The sequence below is a fragment of the Suricata suricatta genome, chromosome 7 (genome assembly GCF_006229205.1).
Source record: "Suricata suricatta isolate VVHF042 chromosome 7, meerkat_22Aug2017_6uvM2_HiC, whole genome shotgun sequence".
Lineage (NCBI taxonomy): Eukaryota > Metazoa > Chordata > Mammalia > Carnivora > Herpestidae > Suricata > Suricata suricatta.
The window spans coordinates 13556114-13579923 of record NC_043706.1 but is presented as its reverse complement, the minus strand read 5'-3'; the positions used below and the strand labels follow the sequence as shown (position 1 = coordinate 13579923).

The 23810-nt window shown below is 48.2% G+C and overlaps 1 protein-coding gene and 1 long non-coding RNA gene across 2 annotated transcripts in view; both read left to right on the top strand.

Annotated features, from left to right (window-relative positions):
- JARID2 (jumonji and AT-rich interaction domain containing 2) overlaps positions 1–23810 on the top strand; it is a 260643-nt gene that overhangs the window by 57643 nt on the left and 179190 nt on the right. The gene's annotated exons all lie outside the window — the stretch shown is intronic.
- On the top strand, positions 3428–6799 carry LOC115295549. Its single transcript, XR_003910465.1, has 3 exons — positions 3428–3674; positions 6436–6523; positions 6649–6799. It is a non-coding gene; the product is annotated as an uncharacterized LOC115295549 (long non-coding RNA).

Here is a 23810-nt window from a genome sequence, read left to right as displayed (position 1 = left end):
CCGACATTGCTCCTTTCCTAGTCCTTATACATTAATGTGTAAATATCTGTTTTGTTCTGCTTCCAGACTGCAATTAACATTTACATTCAGACTTTAACATTCCTTGGAGCTCTGTTCTGGCGATACTGGGACTGGGGAACCGTTGTGACTTCTAAAAAAGACCTGTATCTCACCCCCCAGGAAATTGGATCGGTCCATTTTGGAATTCCGTTATATAGTATTTGATGCTTTGGATGTTGTGCTGGAAATGTTTGCTTTTCTGATGATGCCCTCCCATAAATCCAGAACACGTCTGTTTGGTGGGGAGAGGTGAATTTTTTGTGTGTGTTTCTGTACTTTAATTTCTAACTTTAATTATGTGATTAATTTAATTTCAGGCTTCTTACTAGTAGCCAATGAGAAAGAGACTCATTGCCCTGCTAGGAAAGCAGCGTCTGGTTTCAGTTAATTTGCAGAGTTCATTATAGTACATAATTCATCTGGTCCAAGAAATCCAGACTCCTAGCCAGTGTAGCTTAAAACTTAATTATTTTCTTTGGAGCCAGTCAGTGACAGCTAAAACAAGCACTTGCTAAACTGTAAACCCTGACTTGGTTTTCCTCATTCAAACTTGAGTTTCCATTGTAGTGTTCACGCCACAGCCTGGTGGTGACCTCACTTTCTCATTTAATTTTTCCAGTCTTTCGGCTCCGCGCAGATGATTCTGTTTTGTTCCCCATGCGCTTCTAGTCATAGTCCTTAACCTTCTCCCTCTTTTTTATTATTCTCTTAGTGAGTTTTGTTTAACTACTTCGTGTTGGTTTAAGAACACAACTCCTGCTTGAAAACCTCCTTTCTAAGATGAAATGTATTCCCGTTTTAAATGGCTGGTTGATAAATGAACTTAAAAGAATTGTTTTTTAATTTGTTTTAGGTAACAGACAGTGCAATATTGGTTTCAGGAATAGAATTCAATGATTCATCACTTACTGAGAGCACCCAGTACTCATCACCACAAACACCCTCCCTAACCCCTATCCCCCATCTAGCCCCTCCCCCCCATCAGTCCTCAGCTTCTTGTTCATGAAAAGTCTCTTCCCTCTCTCCCCTCCTCCCACTTCCCAGTAAATAAACTTTTAGAAGGTGGATTATTTGATGTGGATTCTGCGCATCTTGTCTTGCCTTTTCTTCTTCTCTTGACTTTTTTTTTTTTTTTGGGTCTTGTCTTTTTTCTTTAATTTACCCTCCCTCTCTCCATCTCTCTTTCTTCTCTTCCCTTTTCTTTATTTTCCTTTTCTTCCTCCCTTTCCCTTTCCCTTTCCTTTCTTTCATGGAGCCCAATGCGAGGCTTGAACTCACAACCTTGGGATAAAAACCTGAGCTGATATCAAGAGTTGGACACTTAACGGACTGTCTGCTTGTGTTGTTAAAATAACCCCTTCACCAGCCACTCTTGCATCCCAGAGCCTCCAGCATCACGGTTGTCCTCCCTCTGTGTACACATGGAAATGACCGTGCGGGTGAAGATGTGTCTGCCGCTTCTGTGGCTCTTCTTGTGTGCTGGGCAGCGGACTCGGTATTTTACACACATTGATCCTTCTAGCACCCCCGTCAGCAGGTGCCGTTAACCCCATGTCGGAGACGGGGAAATAGAAGCCAGAAGGGCCAGACTCCCAATATGTCTTGCTCCTGAATCTTACTCAGAGCCACCGAGGACTTGTTGGCTCTGTGTGTCATTGCGTTTACTCTTCTGCCTTTCCAGAGAAATTAGATTTTTTTAGAGAAGTGGAAACAACGGTGTTTTCCTCCTCCGTTTAGTTTTCTTTAAAAAAAAAAAGTATCTTTTAGAAACTTACTTCATTTACATATGAACCGTTGGTAAAAATTGAGGAAGAGATAATCTATCCCCCCACTCCCCACCTTGTGGTTAAAAAGTGACAGTTGATCTGTTGAATACCTTCCTTTAAAAAAAAAAAAGCCCAGGGAGATTAGGCAATCGCACAAATGTTAGCATGAGAACCATTCATTCTTATTACATATATTATGGTGAAGGCCCCAGGCTATGAGGCTAAGTCCGAGGCAAGCCCAGGGACCTGCAGTGAAATGTGTGACCATGGTGTTCGTGACTGAGCCCACTGGTCGGTCCACCACGACTCTGAGCTTGTCGGGGGTGCTGGCTGGGTCTGTCCTCGGCAGTCTGTGTGTGATAAATACGCCATGAGCTCTGATCGGCCCCAGGAACTTTCTGAGGAAAATTTCACTATGGCCGTTTTCCAGTTTTCACTTGAATGTAGTGGGGGGGCCCTCTGGAAGGTTGAAACAGTCGTGGCTGAACACGGAGTGACCTCTTGGGGCGACTGACCGGCCTTCCGGTGGCGCCAGCCCCTGCCTCTCCCTCCACAGGGCCCCTGCCTGCCGGGGCCTGAATACTTCCAGGAGCTGCAGGGGCCACGCTGCATAGGTCGTGGGGAAGATTCCATTCTTCCGGTTGGACGGAGCACCTCTTTTCCTCCGCGTCTTTCAGCTGGTTCCAGTTTTGTCCTCAGATGGAACTAAACGGTCTCTCCCCACCAACAGGCTCACGGTTCATCTTCTCCAGGCCCAGCCACCCTGCGTTGCCGCAGCCATTTTTCAAATGACATTTTTCAGGTGTCTCCGTGACTCTGGTGTGGGGACCCTGTCGGTACCCCCTAAACGCCTGACCCCTGTTTTAAGCTGTCGGTCCGCGATCACTCCTCTGTTTTGCGTGCCATTTGATTCAGCTGCTCTGCTTCTAGGGATTTATTTAGATTCGGCCGTACGGATATGTATCAAGTGTATTTTACCGTGCATCCCGGTGAAAAACTGCAGCCAATAGGGGATTGGTGAAATTACGGAACATCTGTTCCGCGCCATCGTTAAAATGATATATTAGCAAGAATATTTAATGACATAATGTAGTAAATGAGAGAAGCAAGTGAGAAAATAGTATATACAGGTTAGTCTTTTTTTTTCCCCCTCCAATCAAATAGTATCCAAATAAATTGGATATTTGTTCAGGAAGTGTACTGTAAAAGGTTATATACCCAAATCAAGTGTTATTTTTTAAAAATGTGTATTTATTTTTGAGAGAGAGAGAGAGGGTGTGATTGGCGGAGGGGCAAGGGTGGGTCGGGGACGGAGGATCAGAAGCCTGCTCTGTGCGGAGAGCAGCGAGCCCCATTCTGGGCTGGAACTCCCGAATCATGAGGTCATGATCTGAACCAGTTGTTGGACTTTGAAACAAGGGAGCCACCCACGTTACCTCTGCAGTGTTCTTATATCTGAGTGGTCACAATCCACTCAGGTTTAGTTTGGCATGCTTATCTGAGAAATATTTATATTTGATATTCGATCTGCCCTGTGCTGGGCTTGTGCTAAATGCTGGGTGCTCCTTGGGCAGCTGTTACATTTGTGCTCAGAGCGGGCCAAGTGCTTTGCTAAAGCAAGTGTCCCGGGTGCCGGGGGCACACTTCCGAAGAGCAGCTCATACACGTGGGGAGATGAAGACTTTCCGGAAGTGGTGGAGAGATGAAGGAAGACTTTCCGGAAGTGGTGGGGAGATGAAGGAAGACTTTCCGGAAGTCATGGAGAGATGAAGGAGGACTTTCCGGAAGTGGTGGGGAGATGAAGGAAGACTTTCCGGAAGTCAAGGTGTAGAGGGAGCAGTGAGCCAGGTGAAGAGGGTAGGGAGAGTGAGGTGTTCCCAGGGCAGGAAAGAGCGTGTAGGACAAACGCAACAGGGAGGGAGGCTCAAGAGATCAGGCTTATTTGTATTTTCTCTAGGAGATGTGCATGCACTGCAATGCAGTGTAAAAAGCGGACATCTAGAATCTTCCTCCTCCCAGGAAGAGTCCGGGGGTACATGGGTGGCCCAGTTTGTCATGGTGCATGGTGGTGAGATGCGACTTTGTGAGTTCGGGCCCCCATCTGTCTGCTACTGCTGTCCTCGTCTTTCTGCCCCTCCCCCACGTGCACTCTCCTCCAAATGAACTATTAGAAGAAAAGAAAACTGGAGAAGCAGTGGGGAAACGGGGTGCTGAGCCAGCTGTGGATTGAGGCAGGGAGGTTCCCCAGGCTGGCTTGCTGGCTGGGCTGGGCGGCTCTGGTGAAACAGATGAACAGCAGATAACTAATTTAATTTCTGGAAGTGCCGCCCAAGTGCCAGTCGCCTCCTACTACTGGTTAGAGCAAAACAAGCATGGGATTTATGTAAAAATACATGCATATTAGTTTTTATCATTACCCCGCAGAACAGCGTAAAAGGGAAGCTTCCTGCCGTAGCCGCTTTGCAGAATAAAATTAAGAAAATCAGTATGCTTTACAGATGACTAGTCACAGTGAGGGGAAAAAAACCTGTCTGTTGAACTTAGCATTTGGAGATAATATTAATAAGTCTCCCCCCTCCCGTATTACTCCAGCCCAAACTGAAACACATTTCCATAGCAAAACACAGGCAAGGGAGAAATTCGCCCTGAATTCTAGCCTGGGCTTCTCAGGATGTGGAAAGGCAGGCTCTGACTTCGCCTCCTGCCCCCACTCCTGTGTCTGGCCCACAATTTCATGCCAGATAGTTCTGGAGAGATGAGGATGCCCTCACTTGGGCATGGAAGTTTCAGCAGGGACTAAAAGGGGACGGGCCTAGGACTTCAGACCCATCCTTTCTACCAGATGGGATTTCAGCTTTGAAAATGGGGCTCCCTTCGGGCCTCTGGGGTGTCCCCATTCTAGAAGTTGAGATTTAGACCGAGGTTACTGTCTTAAAATAGATCTTGCATGTGACCTCTGCCAGAAGGACTCCTGAATTGTTCTGTGCCAGGAACCCAGCTGACTTTGGTTCGTGGGCTCTTGGTTCCAGCCCTGGGAATGCGTTCTGATATTATGTGGCTCTGCCGCCTGTCCCCCGGGCCCTTTGGGAGGAACCCTGGGAGTTCGTGACGTATGTCAGTGCCAGGACTGGGCTCCTTTGCCACAGTACTTTTTTTGTGCTGCGATGGCATGTTCTGTAGTTATTTCTGTAACAAGACCCCTGTATCAGTGTAGACTAGGGCAGGAGATTCGCGTCACCCTCACTGCCAATCCAGTAACGACCGCGGAGTGCTCCTCACTTGCTTCCTGCCACCTAGTGGAAACCTGAGTGTGGGGAGCCCCCCTTAGACGTGGGGGTGTGATTTCTGGGTTTGAAAAAGTATCAAAACTTGTGAGCGGAGCGGTCTCTTTCTCCATAGATCAGTATTGGATTTGCTTTTCTGCACAACCCAGAAGCAAATCCTTCATGCACACCACCCACGGTACTCCGGTGCATTTTGGCAGATAAGTGACTTCTTAGTTTTCTGTCCCCCCCCCCCCTTTTTTTTTAAAGATAAAGTTTATTTTTCCTTTAGATGATTTTTAAGTTTGAGAGCGAGAGCGAGCAAGAGCGCTTGTGTGCACACCAGTGGGGAAGGGGCAGAGAGCCAGGGAGAGACCGAATCTGAAGCATTGACGATGCAGAGCCTGACTTGGGGCTCGAACCCACGAACCATGAGATCATGACCTGAGTGGAAGTCAACCAACTTGAGCCACCCAGGAGCTCCTAATCTACATTTCCTCTAAATGTCTCAAGCTTTGAAAGGGGAGTTTGTATTGCAAATATTTCCTTAATAAGTCACTTTTAATAGCATGAAACTTGGAGGAATTTTCCACATTTAGACCAGGTGCCTCAACTATATCACTAAAGGTGTGGCTTTTGGCATGGACTTGGATTTAATTTATGTGGCCACTTTCCAGAAAGATCCGTTTACCCTAATGAGTCGTCACAATTCATTCTACCACCACCATCCATCCCTCTTTTGTTTTTAAACAATTGTAAATCGTCTATAAAAAAAATCAAGTTTATCTCAATTTACGACAAAACCATTTCAAGCGCTCAGGTGGATAAATTTCGACAAGGGCATACACCTGGGTGTTGCCATCCATCCCATCAAGATAATACTAGGCTTCCTTCACCTCAGATAGTTCCCTTTCGCCCCTTTGCAGCCATTTCTTCCCCTCCCCGAGTCCCCGGCGCACGCTGACCTGATTTCTAGCACAGTTGTAAAACTCCTTAGAAAATGGAAGCACTCTTGTGTTGAATTCCTTTACTGTAATGTTTTTTTGAGATTCATCCATGCTGGGTCTACCAATAGTCCATTTCTTTTTTTTTTAAATCTTTCTTTTACTTTCTGCCTTTTTGTCTGTCTTTGCCTTTTTTCTAGGGTTTTCTGTGGCCTTCTGTCTTTCTCTTTGCTCTTTGGGAATGGCCTGGTCCCTTCCATTATTCCATGTAGAGTTTTGTTTCCCATCTGGGCTTTAAAAGTAACTTTTCTCTTTCATACAAAACGGAAAAAGCCAGACGACTGGAGTGAGATCCACCCTCACTCTTCCAGATGAGGGTAAAAATCCAATCTTGTTCTGTAGGGTCAGCTGATCTCGTGCTGGAATTCGGATTCCGGGTCAGGCATCTTCCACTTACACCAGGCTGCCAGCCTCCGTGCGCACACACAAAGTATGTGAGTTTGTGTTCGATTGTGTTGCCCGTGTGGAGTCGTATTGGAAAAGGAGCACTTCCGTATCACAGGGCTCAGCACTAGCCAACTGTCTGCTACCTCTTTACGTTTCTTCTTTCCGTAGAAATGGAAGAGAGAAAAAAGAAATGGAAAGGACATCCACTCCAAACAGCGAGGGACCCTGGCGCCGTCAGTAATAGGAAAATGTCTAATAATGTCTGCTAATGTAGTTTAAAAAAAAAACGTTTTGTGTTTATAATTGAGCGCGCACAAGTTGGGGAGGGGCAGAGAAGGGGGGACAGAGGGTCTGAATTGGGCTGTGTTCTGACGGGCTGACAGCCTAGAGCCCCCGAGATCGTGACAGCCTGAGCCGAAGTAAGATATTTAACTGACTGAGCCACCCAGACCATATATATATGTCTCTGTGTATATAATATATATATTTACCATGTATTATAAATTATATATGTAACATATAATATATATAAGGTATAGCTAATATACATTTAACTTAAAGTCTAGTTAGTTAACCTACAGTGGAGCCTTGGCTTCAGGGGTAGAACCCAGTGATCCATCTCTTACAAATGACACCCAGTGCTCATGCCAGAAAGTGCCCTCCTTAATGCCGTTTAACGCATCCCCCCACCCATCTCCCCTCCAGCCACCCTCAGTTCGTTTTACATGTTTAAGCATCTTGCATGGTTTTCTTTCTTAATTAAAACAATTTTTTTAAACGTCTATTTAATTTTGAGAGGGAGCACAGGAAGGGGCCGATCAAGGAGACAAAGAATTAGAAGAGGGTTCCAGGCTCAAACCAGGTGATCACGACCTGAGCTGAAGCCCGACGCCCAACCGACTGAGCCCCCCAGGCGCCGCCCCCAGAGTTGCCCACGGTTTACCCATTCTCCGTTTTAATTGCTGTGAAGGCCCCGCTCTGTTGCATCTTTGTGCCTGGCGGTGCATAGACACTGCCACTTCTCGTGTTTTCCTGGTATGAAGGAAGGGCTGTGTTGAGAGCAAGAGTCTTGTTGGGGGGTGGGGGGTGGGGGGTGCCAGCCCCGGGAGGCTCTGCCCGGACCCTAGGAACTGGGGCACCGTTCCCACGAGATCTTGAGTGGCTTCCTCGACGCCGTTGACCTCACGGTTTGAAGAGGGCCAGCTCTTCTGAGAAAGGCGTCAGACTGAAATGACACCCAGCGCTGGTCCGCTCAGAGCCCGCGGGTCCCGGGCGCTGGAGCCGAGCGCGTGTGCAAGAGCAGTGTGGGGAGCCACGCGTGCGTGAACCGCCGGATGACGCACGCACTCCCAGACCCTGGCTCTTTGGCTCGCAGATCTGGGGACGAAGAAGGAGTCCGAAACCAGATGTGGTGGCAGCATTCCTTGGCTGATCTACAGGAACTTGTTGACTTAACTACATTTTAAGAACCAATTATAAGAACTTTTTTTCCCCACTTGGATAAAGAAATACCTTAAGTATGTGTGTCATCTAGGCCTCTTCTAAAGGCAGCCAAGCCCTGCCTGGGCCTCTCAGGGGTGGGGGTTGTAATTACCTTGGGCGAAGTCCCCTCAGAAGCCCTACATGGCCCGGGGCCCCAGGCTGCCCCACTAGCGCCTCTGGGAGGCGCCCCCTTTGGTTTTCCTTCTCTTGTTTGGGGAGAACGCCCTGCGCTGAGGCCTGTGGTCCAGCCAAGGCAAGCACTGCTCCCGGTGAGGCCTCCAGAGGTCCGGGAACACAGGGAGGGTGACTCGGGGTGAGGTCTCACTGGGATTCTAGTGCTGCTGTGCCCTCAGGGCCCGCTGCGCCTCCCCCTACCCTCCAGAACGGCCCCACCCAGCCCCTTTTGTTTCTAGCCCTTCACCAGCACCTCAGATACCTTATCTCTTACTTGTTTTTGGTCAGTCCACTGAATATCAACTCCGGAGAGCAGGAATCTTTTTGTTCTTGCTCACTGGTTTACCTCAGGCACAGCCCGACCCCTGTTGCTTCTGAGGTATTGTTGAAGGAAAGAACAAGCAAATAGTACTTTGCAACCTGCTGTCATTCAAATTGTGACTGGAGTTAGATTTGTCAGGGTAGGGCTTTGGTGACTAAAAGCCGGGCCGTAGATAGAAACGCCTAGAAGTTCCGGTGCTTGTGTGGTGAGGCTGGCAGACAGACCCCTGGACATACACAGTTGGAGGCCTGTTGGCGGGGCGGCAGAGAGGAACTTTGGAGTTTTGTAACCTGGCAGAGGGAATCCACAGAACACAGGTGTTGGAGGGAGAGCCCGTGGGCTGGCAGTCATGGTTCGTGCTTTAGGATTAGTCTTTTGCCATTCTTGGTTTCTTTCTTTTCTTTTTCTTTTTCTTTTTTTTTTTTAATGCTTATTTATTTTCGAGAGCCAGAGCGTGACCAGGGGAAGGGCAGAGAGAGGAGGAGACACAGAATCCAAAGTCAGCACAGAGCCCACCGTGGGCTCAAACTCATGAATCGTGAGATCATGATCTGAGCCAAAGCTGGTCGCTTCACTGACTGAGCCACCCAGGCGCCCCATGCCATTCTTGGCTTCGGGAGACTGTCAGGCAAGCAAGACTTCCAGAAGTCTTTCACAGGAGACAGCAGAGTGGCTTGCTTGCCCAGGAATAATCGTTGTGCTTCCGAATATTGATTCGGATTGATTGGGTTTAGATGTGGTTTTAGTACAGATGTCACCTCATCTAATCTGTAGGACTGCAGAGAGTCAGCAACAGTGTCAGTCCCTGGGACTTTTATTATTTTTTATGTTTATTTGTTTTGAGAGAGAGAGCACCTCCCAAGCAGGTGCCTACAGACCCACCCAGGCACCCCCTCTCCCTGGAATTTTATTCTTAGAAGTTCATTACAAAGCCGAGCCTTCCTTTTCCCCCAGCTGCCACCAGCTGGCTTCCCGGGGCATTGAGAACCACAGCAGACCCACCGTGGGCCTTGTTGCCTCATCTTGAAGAATTACAGGGTCAGACACAGCTTTGACCTTGAGCACAGGCCGCAGCGTAGAGCCTGGACACCCCAGAGCGCGAAGCATGGTGTGTGGCGCTTTGACCACACCACTGTTGAGGCGGGGTCTGCAGCAGAGTTGGAACGCTTCTGGCCACTTCAGGGGCGTCTCCTGCAGGTGGCAGGTCTTGAGGTCCTTGAAGTGGGAGGGAGGTTTGTGTGTGTCCGGTTTTTTCTTCCTGTCGGATTGAATTCGAGTTCGAGTTTTTGGTCTCGTGCTGTAGCTGGAGTTGGGAGAGTGGGTAAAAGACTCAGGTCCCGTGGTGTGAGTCCGCTGGGCCCCGGGTGCCGTCCGTCCGTCCTTCCGTCCGTCCAGGACCTGCTCTTCTTACTGACTTTTGAGAGAGGATTTCCCCAAGTCCGTGAAAGAGGAAAGTGAAGCTTTTAGATTCACCTTCAGCGTTCTGGTGGATTTCCCTACTGACCTCGGACCCAAGCCGGGGCTGGGATTAGGTCGCAGATAATTCACATGGGTCCTGCTTTCTTTTGGTTCCCCTCTTTAAATGCCATTTGGTGAAGTATTTTTCCCAACTCGCGGGCCTCTGGGTGGCTCAGTCAGTTGAGTGTCTGGCTCTTGGTTTTTGCTCAGGTCATGATCTGGCGCTGGGCTGGCATCGCAGAGCCTACTTGGGATTCATTCTCGCATTCTCTCTCTCTCTCTCCCTCTCTCCCTCTCCCTCTCCTGCTTTCTCCCTAGCCCCTTCTGCCCCTCCCTTGCTCTCGCTCTCTCTCTCAAAATAAACAAATACACATTCCATTAAAAAAAAGTATTTTCTCAACTAATACTACAAGCACAATGCAGGTTGGGGGGTGAAAAGAGACATGAAATACGGATTCTGCTGTTACTCAGTGGAGGTAAGCAGTTAACTAACAGTTTATAGTACAGGTAGCTTTTTAAAAATAATTTTGAGGTTTGTTGCCAAGGATGGTAGAACTTAACTTTTCGCTCTGCCTAAACGTGAGGACATTTGGGACCGCCCTTGACAGCAATAGTGGTATCAGGAAACTTGCCTCACTGCAAAGATTATCCTCCTGTCTCTCTCTCTGTCCCTGTCGGAATGTCCTCAATTAAAAAAAAAATTTTTTTTTAATGCTTGTTTATTTTTGAGACAGAGACCGAGCACAAGCTGGGGAGGGACAGAGAGAGAGGGCGACAGAATCCGAAGCAGGCTCCAGGCTCCGAGCTGTCAGCACAGAGCCCGACTCAGGGCTCGAACCCATGAACTGCAGCGAGATCATGGCCTGAGCTGAAGTTGGACGTTTAACCGACTGAGCCCCCGATGTGCCCCTGGAATATCCTCAATCTCTTGTTTTTTGTTCTGTTTTAAATTTTATCACGGAGAAGCAGGGGGCGGAGGGAGGGAGGGAGGGAGAGAGAGAGAGAGAGAGAGAGAGAGAGAGAGAGAGAAAGAGAAAGAAAGAAAGAGAACGAACTTAAGCAGGCTACATGCTCAGTGTGGAGCCCGCATTGAGACCCACTTGGGCCTTGATCCCACAACCCTGGGATCATGACGAACCGAAGTCAAGGGTTGGACCCTCAGCAAACTGAGCCACCCAGGGGCCCCTCTTGTTCAGTTTTTAACTGTGTAGAGTGTGTTTAGTTAAAAAGGATCTCTTGAGCCACACACCCTCTGCCGGAAGGTCGTCAAGCAGAGTGACGGCGGGCAAGTCCTTTATCCTGTGCTCACCTCTGTCCTCACGAGTAACAAGGAGATGATAGCAGCACCTTTGACGGAGGGTTGCTGTGGGATTTAAATGAGTTCTGTCTGGGGGCGGCTGGGCGGCTCTGTGGTTAAGCGTCTTGACTCTTGGTTTCAGCTTGGGTCGTGATCTCACAGATGGTCAGTTCAAGCCCTGCATGAGGCTCTGTGCTGGCCCTGCAGATTTGGCTTGGGATTCTCTCTCTCCCTCTTTCTCTGCCCCTCCCCTGCTCTCTCACTTTCTCTCTCTCAAAAATAAACTAAGAAAAAAAAAGTTACGACTTGTCCATAATGAGTCCCTGTAGACACACTGTTGTTTTTTCTTAAGTTTATTTATTTTGAGAAAGAGAGAGAGAGCGCAGGCATGTGAGCAGAGGAAAGGTCGGCAGAGGGAGAGGGAGAAAGAGAATTGCAAGCAGGTTCCAGGCTTAGGGCGGAGCCCAGCTTCAGGTCTCGATCCCACGACCCTGGGATCATGACCTGAGCCGAAATCAAGATTCAGACGCTCAGCTGCCTGAGCCACCCAGATGCCCCACAGTCGTGATTTAATACATCCTTCGTTTGTCAGTTACTCATGATTAACAGTGGTGTGGTGTTGCCGAAATTGACTTGATTGTATCAGTTTAGCAATATAATTTTTTTTTTTAAGCAACAGAATTTTTAAGTCAGAAATGATTTCTTGCTGTCCCCTTGTGAAACCCCCTTGACAAAGGGGGGAAGAAACAGCTCTTAGAACCAGTTCAGAAATAATCTCTTGGGGAAATGTAGAGGCAGTATGCACGTGTTCACTTTTTTTCTCTTTCACTTGAAAAATGTGCAAGAACCATTTAGGTTAATAGTTTGGCATCTGAGGTGGTTATTTTTGCTTTGGTGTGACTTTGGGAGTCCTGTAAAGGTTGAGGCATAGATTTGTGGCTAAAATACACTTTGACATCTGAGAGGCTCAGCAAACATCGCGCAAGGAGTGATTTCCCCCAAAACTCCCTAGGAAACTTTTACCTTCTACCGCTGTAAACATGGAGTTTTGCCTCTTGAACTTGAAGTGCTGCTCTGCTTACAAGGTGAGTTCTTCCAGACCTACCTGATTGCTAATCTTGTGAGCAGCGGTGGGTCCAGTATCCTGACCAAAGCGTGCTCTCTGAATCCCTGAGGTGTTGGCTTGGAATGCAGGTTTGGGGGGTTCAGTTTGAATTACGATCTCCTGTTAAGTTCTGATCAGAAGAGATGCAGAGGCTGCCCGGGTGTTTGTTCTAGGCCCTTCTTTGCCCATGGGGGCATTTCCTCCAAGGCACTGCACAAAGCCAGGGTGTGCATACCTGGCACGAGGGCTGAGGATGCCTGTTAGTGGTACGTTTTCTTTTTTTCTTTTAATTTTTTTAATGCTTTATTTTATTTTTGAGAGCCAGAGAGAGAGAGAGAGAGAGAGACAGGCAGACAGACAGACAGACAGACACACAGCGTGAGCAGGGGAGGGGTCAGAGAGAGAGGGAGACACAGAATCCGAAGACAGGCTCCAGGCTCTGAGCTGTCAGCATAGAGCCCGATGCGGGGCTTGAACCCATGAACCGTGAGATCATGACGTGAGCCGAAGCTGGTTGCTTAGCCCACTGAGCCATCCAGGTGCCCCAGTGGTACGTTTTCAACACTACTCCTGCATGTTCGCACCTCCCTTCTGCCCACTGAGCTCCAGCAGGTGAGGCGGGAGCACGCGGGAGGCGGGAGCACTCGGGAGGCTAGGGCCAGTGTGAGCACTGAGGAGGTTGGCCCAGCTTGCCCGGAAGGGAGCCTGGCAGAGGTGAGGCGGAGAGCGATCACACGGAGAGGTCTCGCCCTGCCCTGTGTCTGCACCGCCCAGGAGAAGCTGACATGCAGGGCCAGGCCGCAGGACACCTGGCCACAGCGGACATTTGGGATTTCGGAGGGGAGCAGAGAAGGAAGGACAGGAGTGAGGTCAGCGGCGCCGTGTAAGAGCACGTGGGCTTCTGGGGTGAAACACACAGGAATGTCACTGTGGGGTACCTGTGGTGCTGTGCACGTGCAGCAAGCACTCTCAGGGGTTTCTTGCTTTTGTTGGGGATTTGTTGCCCTCTATCTGTAACGAGAAGCTTGCCATGCCGCCCTCTGGCCTGAAGTTGAGTCTGGGAACCACAGGCTCTTGGAGCGTCCCGACACTCCCCCGGAGGCACCCCCACCCCCCTCTCCGAGTGTCGACGTCAGGGACGGCCAGAATCACTGGTGTGACTGGGCCAGGGCTGGCCGGCCTCATCAGAAACCATGTTTTGGAGCAGAGACAATGAGGGATGGGAAAGGTAACACCGAGCTCTTGGGATTCCCAGATTGCTCAGGATGTTATAAACAGTAAGTGCCCCTTTGATCCTCGAGGGGGGTGGCGGGTACTGCGGAGGGAGCCCAAGCCAGACAGCCAGAATGGCTTGGCCAGAGGCCGCTGTGAATCCCGGTGGCAGAAAGCTCCGTACTTGCCACTAATTTCTATGTTCTTTGCTGTGGTTGGCTTGATTAAAAGGGCATAAGGAAGCAGCCTAGACATTCACTTCCAATCAGTTTTCTGAGCTAAGCCAGTTGAGGAGGGGCAGGGTGAGGGCTTTGGTGATTTCAGAGAAAGGATGACTGGCTTTAGGGCTCATTCACTTTCTTGGGGGAGGGCTGATACATATCCGGAATGCTCTAAATCATCAAAGAGATTCACAAACAGATGTTTCAGCCTGTTTGGAGGGCTGGGACCGGAGAGGGGGGCTGCCGCCTTAACACGTGACTTTAAAGGGTTTCTTCTGAGTGTCACTGTGTCGTGTGCAACCCTTTACTGGACCCGGTTTTGCCCTGGCCACTGTGTGAGTGAGGGAGATGGGCGGCCTGGCGTCGGTTTCTGGAACAGGATTGGGGTCTATACTGGAGAGAGGAGCAGGAAGGTTTAACCTGAGGACGGCCCTTCAACTTTCTATGAGGGAAAACCACCTAATCAACGGTTGCAAATTATGTAAATTTGATGCAACAATCAGGCTTCTTGCTCCGCTGGATCATTTACCTTTTGATTTCAGAGAAGTGCAGCCCCGTGACTCTTTTCCTTATTTGAACCAGAGCGGGGCGCCCAGATATTTTCAGTCACACCCTCGCTGGGGAGTGTATCTATGTAAATACGAGTTAGTAATTTCAGGCAGAAACAGCTGAATTATTAGAATTCTGTTAATTGCAGCTCACTCACCAGCTTCTGCGGCCTCTGTCCTCCTTGTGTTTTTCAGTTATGTTTCAAAACTTGAAACTGCTGTCATGGCTTTTTGGGCCCGGCTTGCTGGGAACCTCGGATCCCTCTGGCTCCGTCTGCAGGGAGGGAAGGGTGAAGGCAAGAATTCTGACTGTGGCCGAGGAGGCTGGGGGAGAGGACAGAGGCGGCTTTGCTGTTTTATATTTAAAACAACAAAAAAATTCTTTTTTAATGTTTATTTTTGAGAGAGGAAGAGGCAGAATTCGAGCAGGGGAGGGGCAGAGAGAGAAAGAGAGGCAGGGGTGGGACCAAGAAGCAGGCTCCAGACTTTGAGCTGACAGCAGAGAGCCAGAGGCTGGGCTCGAACTCACAAACCGTGACATCATGTCCTGAGCCGAAGTCACGTGCTTAACAGACTGAACCACCCAGGTGCCCCTGCATTGCTGTTTTAATCCTTCTGACCTCCCGCCCCCAATTCCAGGGACCTTACATTTCATTCATTAGGACCCAGGTAGAGTCTGGCTTGAGTACCAGTAATCCAAGCTAGGTTCACCTTGTTTTGTTTCCACCATGTCCGATTTAGAAAGGCGGAGGAAAACCTTGCATCAAGTGAGGCAGCTCCTAGAATAAGACATGGGTGAAAATAGAAAAAAGAACTCAGGACTTCGTGAAGCTCCATGATCGGAGTGACTAGTGTAGAGGCATCTAGGTGCGGGCATGTGAGTGGGTTGAAGTAGAAGGAAGATGTTGTTTTGGAACCTACTGTGTTTTGAACTCATCTGGTATTCATTACAATCGCAGTTCCTAAACAAGATGAAACTGTGTATAGCTAATGACATCAAATGTTTCCTCCTCATCTAATCAGGAATCTTCTTGAGCAGCTAGATTAGATGGCATTCAGAATGAATAACATAAGAAATAATTACTAGCCATGTTTCATTCGTGGAATTAACCATATGGCCTCGAACTTTGCATACATTGCGTTTGAAAATAAAACCAATAGAGAGCAGCGTATAGTATTTTTAGCCAGTGGCACACAAGAATTTGATACTCTGTTATTTTAATGTGCGTATGAAATACGATCTGCCGTTTGGAATACAGCAATTTCATGGTATTGGTGCATTTGCCCATTTCGTTTGCAGACTTTGATGAAATTGTAGTGTGTTGATTTGGGGAGGGGAGACAGTAGATCATTATGAATAACATTCACTCAAGAAATCTATATTTGATTGTGCAAGGCAGTATTTGGGGCCCTGGCTGCATGTTGGGAGGGGGCTAAAAATGCACCAGAAGCTTACAAAAGAATTTTGGGAAGAAAATAAATAACTAAGCCATCTTCAAAAGTTTCATTCTTGAACGTTACCAATTATGGGAGACTTGGGCCTGTGCCGCTTTACGTTACATCGAGTTTTAATATCCTCTGTATAATCAGCCTCCTCCTTGTTGTAGGGATATAAAGGGCATGCCATTTTTTACTCAAGAAGAAGCCAAAACCCATAACATGAATTACCAGTCGTTAGTTGCGAGTCGTCCACTCCGTATAGTAACAGGCTAAGTGTGCCCACGCGAGGGTTCAGGATACTGGTTACAGAACACGTTTCATTAACCTGACCGTGGACACTTCTTAAAGATTAAGTATCACACCAGTGCAATTCACATGGGGTTAGACCTGGACATATTTAATGAGTTTGAAAATCCTTTTGGTTGGGTCGTAGACATTTGGTTTATAGCTCTGTTCTTCATGCTCTGTTTCCTTGTGTTGGTGACAGTGACACCACGCTGCCTGTTCAGAACCTACTTGTTTCATAATTTGTCAGCAGAAAACCCCCTTTCACCAGTGTCTCTTTTGACTTCCCCTCATAGCTGCAAACTAATTACCGCACCCTGGGTGAATGGCTGAGCAAAGAAACAGCAACACAAATAGTTCCCTTGATGATAAGAAACATTGGCCAATAATAGTAGAGCACGAGTTAGAATGGCATTAAAAAAATTTTTTTTATGTTTATTTATTATTGAGACAGAAACAGAGCAGGAGTGGAGGAGGGGCAGAGAGAGAGGGAGACACAGAATCTGAAAGCAGGCTCCAGGCTCTGAACTGTCAGCAGAGTCCGACGTGGGGCTGGAACCCACGAACTGTGAGGTCGTGACCAGAGCCGAAGTCGGATCCTTAACCGACTGAGCTACCCAGGCGTCCCTAGAAACTCATTCTAATTTTATAATTGGAAAGGTTCTCTGCTATTGGATTGGTGTGTAGGGATGGATAAGAAGGTGGGAAATCTTCATAGGTCCTGACTGGCAGTATGGAAAACACATAATTTCAGACATAGTAGGAAATATATAGAATAGTGACTGCTTGTTGGACCTTAAGTTTTCAAGGGACAGTGAGAACAAAGTGAAGGTGTGGGGGTACCTGCGGATCCTGTACTTGGCTAAAGACCAGGGCTCCAATAGTTAAGAGCGCTACTATCTTCTTTCTGTAGACTAACTTTGTATTGATTTGCAGTAGGCTACAAAATGTTTCACCATTCAGTGTTGGCTCCTGTGCCAGGGAAGGTCTGGGCATGTGCTTGAGTAACATTCTCGAGTCCTTTACCATCCTGCCAAATGGGAGAACACTAAATATAATAGCACCTGCCTGGGGTGCCTGGGTTGTTCATTTGGTGAAGTGTCCAACTCTTGATTTCGGCTCAGGTCACGATCTCAAGGTTCGTGAGTTGGAGCCCCTAGTCTGGCTCTGCACTGACAGCACAGTCTGTTTGGGATTCTCTTTCTCTCCCCCTCTTCTGCCCCTCAGGGCTTGTGCTCAGGTGTGTACTGTCTCTCAAATAATAAATAAACATTAAAAAACCCCACCTACCTTGTAAGGATCAAGTGAGTATGAACCGCTTGAACAACACCTAGAACCAGTGCCAGTGTTGTAAGAACTCTTGAACAAGAGCGGTGTCTGGGATTTGTCTAGAACACGAATCCAGGACGGTATTTTCAACCCTGCGGTAAGCCGCCGGCTGCATCAGACTTGAGCTTTCTCAGTCTTTTAGCTCAAAAAAGATAGCTCTTCTTGGGGTGATCCTTTGTATGAGGTACCCTTGTGGGGGTGGGTGTTGGCAGAGGGAGATTTCAGGGTAGAGAAGGATCGATGATCTCTTAGCCACCTCCAGATTCTGTCTTCCAACAAAATAAAGCTCTCCCCGCTTCCGCCTTTATTCCAGGATATTAGACATAACCATAATATAAACATAACAGCATGCTTTAAAACGAACACAGAAGATTTCCAAGCTGCTCTGAGTTATCTGGTTCATTGGACATCGAACTCGGTGTGATTTGGTCCTAGAGGGGCAGGGTTCCTTCTAGAAACGCGGTTCAGTTGCAGGGCCTCGGGCAGCCAGCCCTGGGGCCCAAAGTTACTTTTGTCTGCAGCATAGGGATTGTGAGTTTCCCAACAGGATCATTCTGGCTTTTATCCTTTCTGCTCCCGCAGAGCCGTGGGAGGGAATCTCGCGGATCTGCGTGGGTGGTGGGCTTTTGTGTGCCGGGCCGGCCGGCAGGCAGGTGCAACCTGGTTTTCGGAACGCATTTCTCCTGCGTTCCTTTCTGCCTCCATTAAGGCCCGTCTGAATTGAGTAGGAGTAGCCATCTCTAGTGCTTTGCTGTTTCCTTTCTTCCAGTCCGAGGAGCGAGCTGGGGGATGTGTGGGTGTGTGCGTGGGTGTGAGCGCGTGAGCGCTGCACCCCAGGTGTGGGGAGGGGGGCTGGGGGGAGGGAATCCTGTCCTCCTGGCTCCACTCTGTAGCTTGCATACGTGTGTGGGTGACTCTCTGCCATCCCCTGAAGAATTTAAACCAGGGGAAGGTTCTCCAACAGCTACCTTCCTGCCTTTTGTGCTTTTTCCTTGAGATCATGCTGCGTCCTGCACTTTCGTGCTCAAAGTCACTTTCAACGTGAAGGTAGCCACTGGCCATGTGGAGTGTGCCTGGTCTGAATTGCTATGTGCAATAGGTGGAAAATACACAGAGACTTTGTAGTAGGGAAATAAGGCTGAATAACTTGATTTTTATAATGATGACATTTTAAGTTTTTTTGAGAGAGAGAGTCTGAGGAGGGGAGGGACAGAGAGTGAGAGAGACCGAGAATCAGAAGCAGGCTCTACACATCAGCACAGAGCCCGCTGTGGGGCTCAAACTCATGACCACAAGATCATGATCTGAGCCCACACCAAGAGTGGGACGCTCAGTCTACTGAGCCACCCAGGCGCCCTTGAAGTTCATTTTCTTAAATTGCTGAGTGTAGTTCTGTTGGCTGGATAAGGCACGGTATGTCCGTTTCTTCATTGGTTTATGGCCATTTGGCTGTTTCCAGTCTTTGGCAAGTGTGTGAGTGGGGCTGCTGTGTGTGGGTTTTTGTGAGGTCATCGTGTTCATCATTAGGTACTCATTGCTTGTGTGGGTTTCATTTTATTATAAGAAAATGCCCAGGCGCCTGGGTGGCTCAGTTGGTTAAGTGGCCGACTTCGGCTCAGGTCATGATCTCATGCTTTGTGAGTTCAAGCCCGAGGTCGGGCACTGTGCTGACAGCTCAGAGCCTGAAGCCTGCTTCAGATTCTGTGTCTGCCTCTCTCTGCCCCTCCGCAGCTCATGCTCTGTCTCTCAATAATAAATAAACGCCAAAAAACTAAAAAACAACACAAGAATTAAATTGGGTTGTCTCTTATTATCGAGTATTGAGATTAAAAAGTCTCAGTCTGTTGTGGATTCTGGTCTATTATTAGATACGTGTTTTGCACGTATATTTTTGTTTTCTGTATTGGTTCGCTTAGGGCTGCTGCAATAAAGCACTGCAGACTGTATTGCTTGAATTTATTTTTAGAAATTAAGTTTATTAACAAATTTATTTTCTTACAGTTCTGGGGGCCAGAAATCTGAGCTCAGGTTTGTTTCTTTTGAGAACAGCTTCCTTGGCTTTCTTTGGTCATCCCTGACCCGTCCAGATTTTCTCTTCTTTAAGAACACCGGTTAGGTTTGAGTATGGCCCGATGACCTTGCTCACCTCTTTAAAGACCCATCTCTAAATAGAGATACACTCTGAATCTCTCTCTCTCTCTGCCCTTCCCCTGCTCGCACTCTGTCTCTGTCTCTCAAAAATAAACATTAACAGTTTCTAGAAGGCCTTTGAGTCTCTCTGGTCAGAACTAAGGTTCTGACAGAAACCTGTGCGGGACCCCTGCAGCAGCCGCCCTGCTGGCTGGTGCTGGTGGCTGGGTGGCCTGTGGGTGTCACTGAAGATCCCGGAGTGGAAAGCTGGTACGGCCGGGAGCTTGTGGGGTCCAACTTGTCTCACACGTGTGTAAGGCTGCCCTTTCTTTTGTTTTGTGCGCTCGCTCGCTCGCTCTCTCTCTCTCTCTCTCTCTCTCTCTCTTTCTCTCTCAGTGTTTATTTATTAGAGAGAGGGAGGACAGAGAGAAAGAATGAGTGGGGGAGGGGGCAGAAAGAGAAGGGAGACAGGACTTGATGTGCACTCCTCCCTCTCTGCGGAGAGCCCCATGTGGGGCTCAAACCCACGAACCGTGAGATCATTACCCAAGCCGAATTTGGATGCTTAACCACTTAACTGACTGAGCCGCCTAGACGTCTGTTTTCAGCAGCCGTGCTCCAGCCTTTGGTTTGTAGATACTGTGCCTTAAAAGATGTATTTGCCCTTGACCATCGGGCTTCTTGGTTTCTGTCCTTGTACAGCCTCACACACCCACCTGTGTCTCTTTTGAGTGAGGAGATCCACAGGCTGGATTCTTCCAGGAGCAGGTTCTGGTCTCGCTCACCCCACGCTCCCCCATTCTGTGTCCCCTAGAAGTCAGCGCTACTGTTCCACTTGCTGCCTCTTCAGCCTTCCTTTCCTTAAAGACTTCTAGAATCTATGCCTTGGACCCGAGGGCAGTGTTTTTTTTAACTTTGGTTTTTCTCTGCACTAAGGAATTTTGAATCAAGACCCAGCGCTTGGGCATGCAGGCGCGCACACACACTCAACTGAAACGTTTCGTAAGATCTCGCCTTATTATGATTTCTCTTTATCTTTGACATATTCTGACCTGTCCGGTAGTTTTTTTCTATTTAATTTAAAAGAAAGAGACTTGTCCATAGACCTAGCATATGGATTTCCTAGGCGAGACGATCACAGCTTGTCCTGGTTTTATGTGTCTGAGCCATCGCTCCACAGAGGCGCCTTCCTCTTAAACCATGATGTGTGTGAGAGGGAGGCCCCCCCACCCCCCCCAAACTCGACTCTTGTGCCTCATTTTACTTAACATTTAAAAAGAAGTATGGCGGGGAGGGGGGGCGCTTGGGTGGCTCAGTCGGTTAAGCATCCGACTTCGGCTCATGTCATGATCTCACATTCGTGGGTTCGAGCCCCACGTCGGGCTCTGTGCTGACAGCTCAGAGCCTGGAGCCTGCTTCTGATTCTGTGTTTCCTTCTCTCTGCCCCTCCCTGCTCACGCTCTGTCTCTCTCTGTCAAAAAATAAATAAAACATTAAAAATTTTTTTTAAAAAAGGAGTACAGGGTCCTTATTAGAGCTGACATCAAGGTGATTCTGCCTTTTCTCAGTGGTTCCCCACGGAACCCTGGGGTTCTCAGAGTCCCTTTTTGGGACCTTTGCACGTAAGAAACATTATCCTCATAATCCAAGAGGTTGCTTCCTGTTTTTACTCTCCTCCTCTCCTGAGTGTGTGGTGGGACTTTCCAGAATACTACACGATGTGAGAGATCATATAAGGTTAGGAGAATGCAGTGACTGAGTCAAGCCAGAACCAACTGACAGCATTGCCTCGTTTATCACTAAATATTTTTTTATTTTGGTAAAACCGGTTTTCACAACGTTACTTATGTTAACATGCGGTGGTTATTTTCTAAATGAATTAATATATATTTAAAATTTTTCTCCATTTGACTTTGGAAAATTTTGAAAGATTTTATTTATAAAAAATGTTTAAGGTTTATTTATTTTTGAGAGAGAGCGAGTGAGTGGGGGAGGGGCGGTATGGGGGAACAGAGGGTCCCTAGCGGGCTCTGTCCTAGCAGCAATCCAATGTGGAGCTCGAACTCAAGAACTGTGAGATCATGACCTGAGCCTAAGTTAGACGCTTAACCAACTGAGCCAGGTACCCCTAAGATTTTTATTATTATTATTTTTTAAGTAATCCATATGCCCAGCGTGGGGCTCGAACCTACAACCCTGAGATCTAGAGTTGTGTGCCCACTGACAACCAGCCAGGCACCCCAATTTGAAACATTTCCATTTGAAGATTTCTCTCTCAGGCTTGTTTCTCAGTATTTTGTGTATCTGTATCCTGCGTAAACAGCAGCCGCTTTGGTCCCCAGTAATTTTTCAGAGATCAAAGAGACTCTGAGACCCAGCAATGTGACAGTCACTGCTCTAGTTACATGTTGTGGGGCCTAAATAAACCCTGTGTAAATGGAGGTGTAAACACCTTCTCCCCTTAAAAGAAAGTGTTATTCTAGGAAGTTGCAAATATCTGCAAAAGTAGTGAAAATAACGAATAATGCTGCCACATACACCTGTCCTGGCACCACCAGCTCTGTTCAGCTCGTGGTCACTTGTTTGATTTATAGTCGTGCTTCCGATGGGATCGTGGGGAAGCAGATCTCAAACCTCCCATCGTCTGCTTTCACACATCTCATTATTAATCTAAATTAAAAGATGATTCTATTTTAAGAAAACATACCCGTGGTACCGGTAATATAAATGTTTTAATCTCTACTAGTCAGTGTTCAAATGTTCTTTACTGTCTCTCATTTTGTTTTTATTTATTACTTTAAAAAATTTTCTTTGTTTACTTTGGAGAGAGAGAGGGAGAGGGCACAAGTTGGGTAGGGCCAGAGGCGGGCGTGGAGGTAGGGACAGAGGATCTGAGGGGGCTCCACACTGCCAGCAGTGAGCCCCACGTAGGGCTTGAACTCACAAACTGTGAGATCATGACCTGAGCCGAAGTCAGACGCTCAACCGACTGAGTGTCCCTCTCATTTCGTTGTTTAAGGCTGGTTTAAAACGAGGTCCATTCGTTGAGATTGGTTGATTAGAAACACAAGTTTATTCCTAATCTGACGCCCCCACATTACCCTCGCCACTGCAGTGTGTAATTTGTTGAAGAAAGAGGGTCGGTTGTCCCCAGGGGGCATGGGTTTGGGTGTGCAGGTGTGCGGGCTAACTTCCCAGCAGCAGCTCAGGCCGGTGTGAAACACCGGATCGTTCATAGGGTTTTGCTTTGAGGGTGGGCCATCCTTGGTGGTACTTCGTATGCCGTTCTTCCTCCTGGCTGGCCTCCGCTTTATCCCCTCCACACTTTTCCTCTTTCAGCCCCTACTCTGCACTCTTTCAGGGGCACTATATGTGTAGTGTTAAGTTGTTATCTGGAAACTTCTTGAAGATTCTTGACTCCTTGGGTCTGTGAGTGCCACTGTGCTTGGGTATGTGACATGATGGAGAGTGTGGGAATGTGAAGTTGTACTTCACTCAGAAATGCCCATTTAGGGGCACCTGGGTGGCTCAGCCATACCCTTGATTTTGGCCCAGGTCACGATCTCGTGGTTCATGGGTTCGAGCCCCCCACATCAGGCTCTTCAGTGACCTCACAGAGCTTGCTTGGGATTCTCTTTCTTTCTCTCTCTATCAAAATAAACAAACTTAAAAAGAAAAAGGGAAATGCACATTTAGTGAAGCCTTGAGGGTACAGTCTGTCTGGCGGGCCCTAGGTCAGCGGAAACGTGTGGGCGGCTGAACTCAGCCGCAGTGCTTTCCATTCTGGATGCTGGTGGACTGGGGGGTGCTTGGGGGTGTCTGGGGGTGCCTGGCTGGGGACAGGGAGGGAGAGGATCGAGCACTCGTGAAGCCAGGGGAGGGATCTCGTGTGAACAGGCCCCCCCAGGACCAGAGACATTTGGTTGGTGGGCAGTTTTTCCAAAAACCAGATCAATGTCCCGGGAGAGGACCACAGCCTACAAGGAGGTCTCTGCCCTCTTTACATGCACACTCTGGTCCTTCACGATTCCAGCCCTTTCCTTTGGGAAGCCTTCCTCCTCCGCCTCAGTTGGATGTGTCGTCTGCCTGTGTCGCTCTCTTCTCACCTTGTTCCTATTTCTGTCACAGTGCCAGTCACACAGGATGTGAGTCGTTTGTTTTCAGAGACGGCTTCCCCCTCCTGCTGCCCTTGGCCCCCTGTGATCCGTCTTGTTAGCAGATTGCTGGTGCATATTTACCGCATGCCTGGCATGGGCGGCTGTTCAGTACCGCCAGCTGAACCAAAGACTGGCCCCGGATGAGAGTTCATGGAGGCAAATACCAGGAG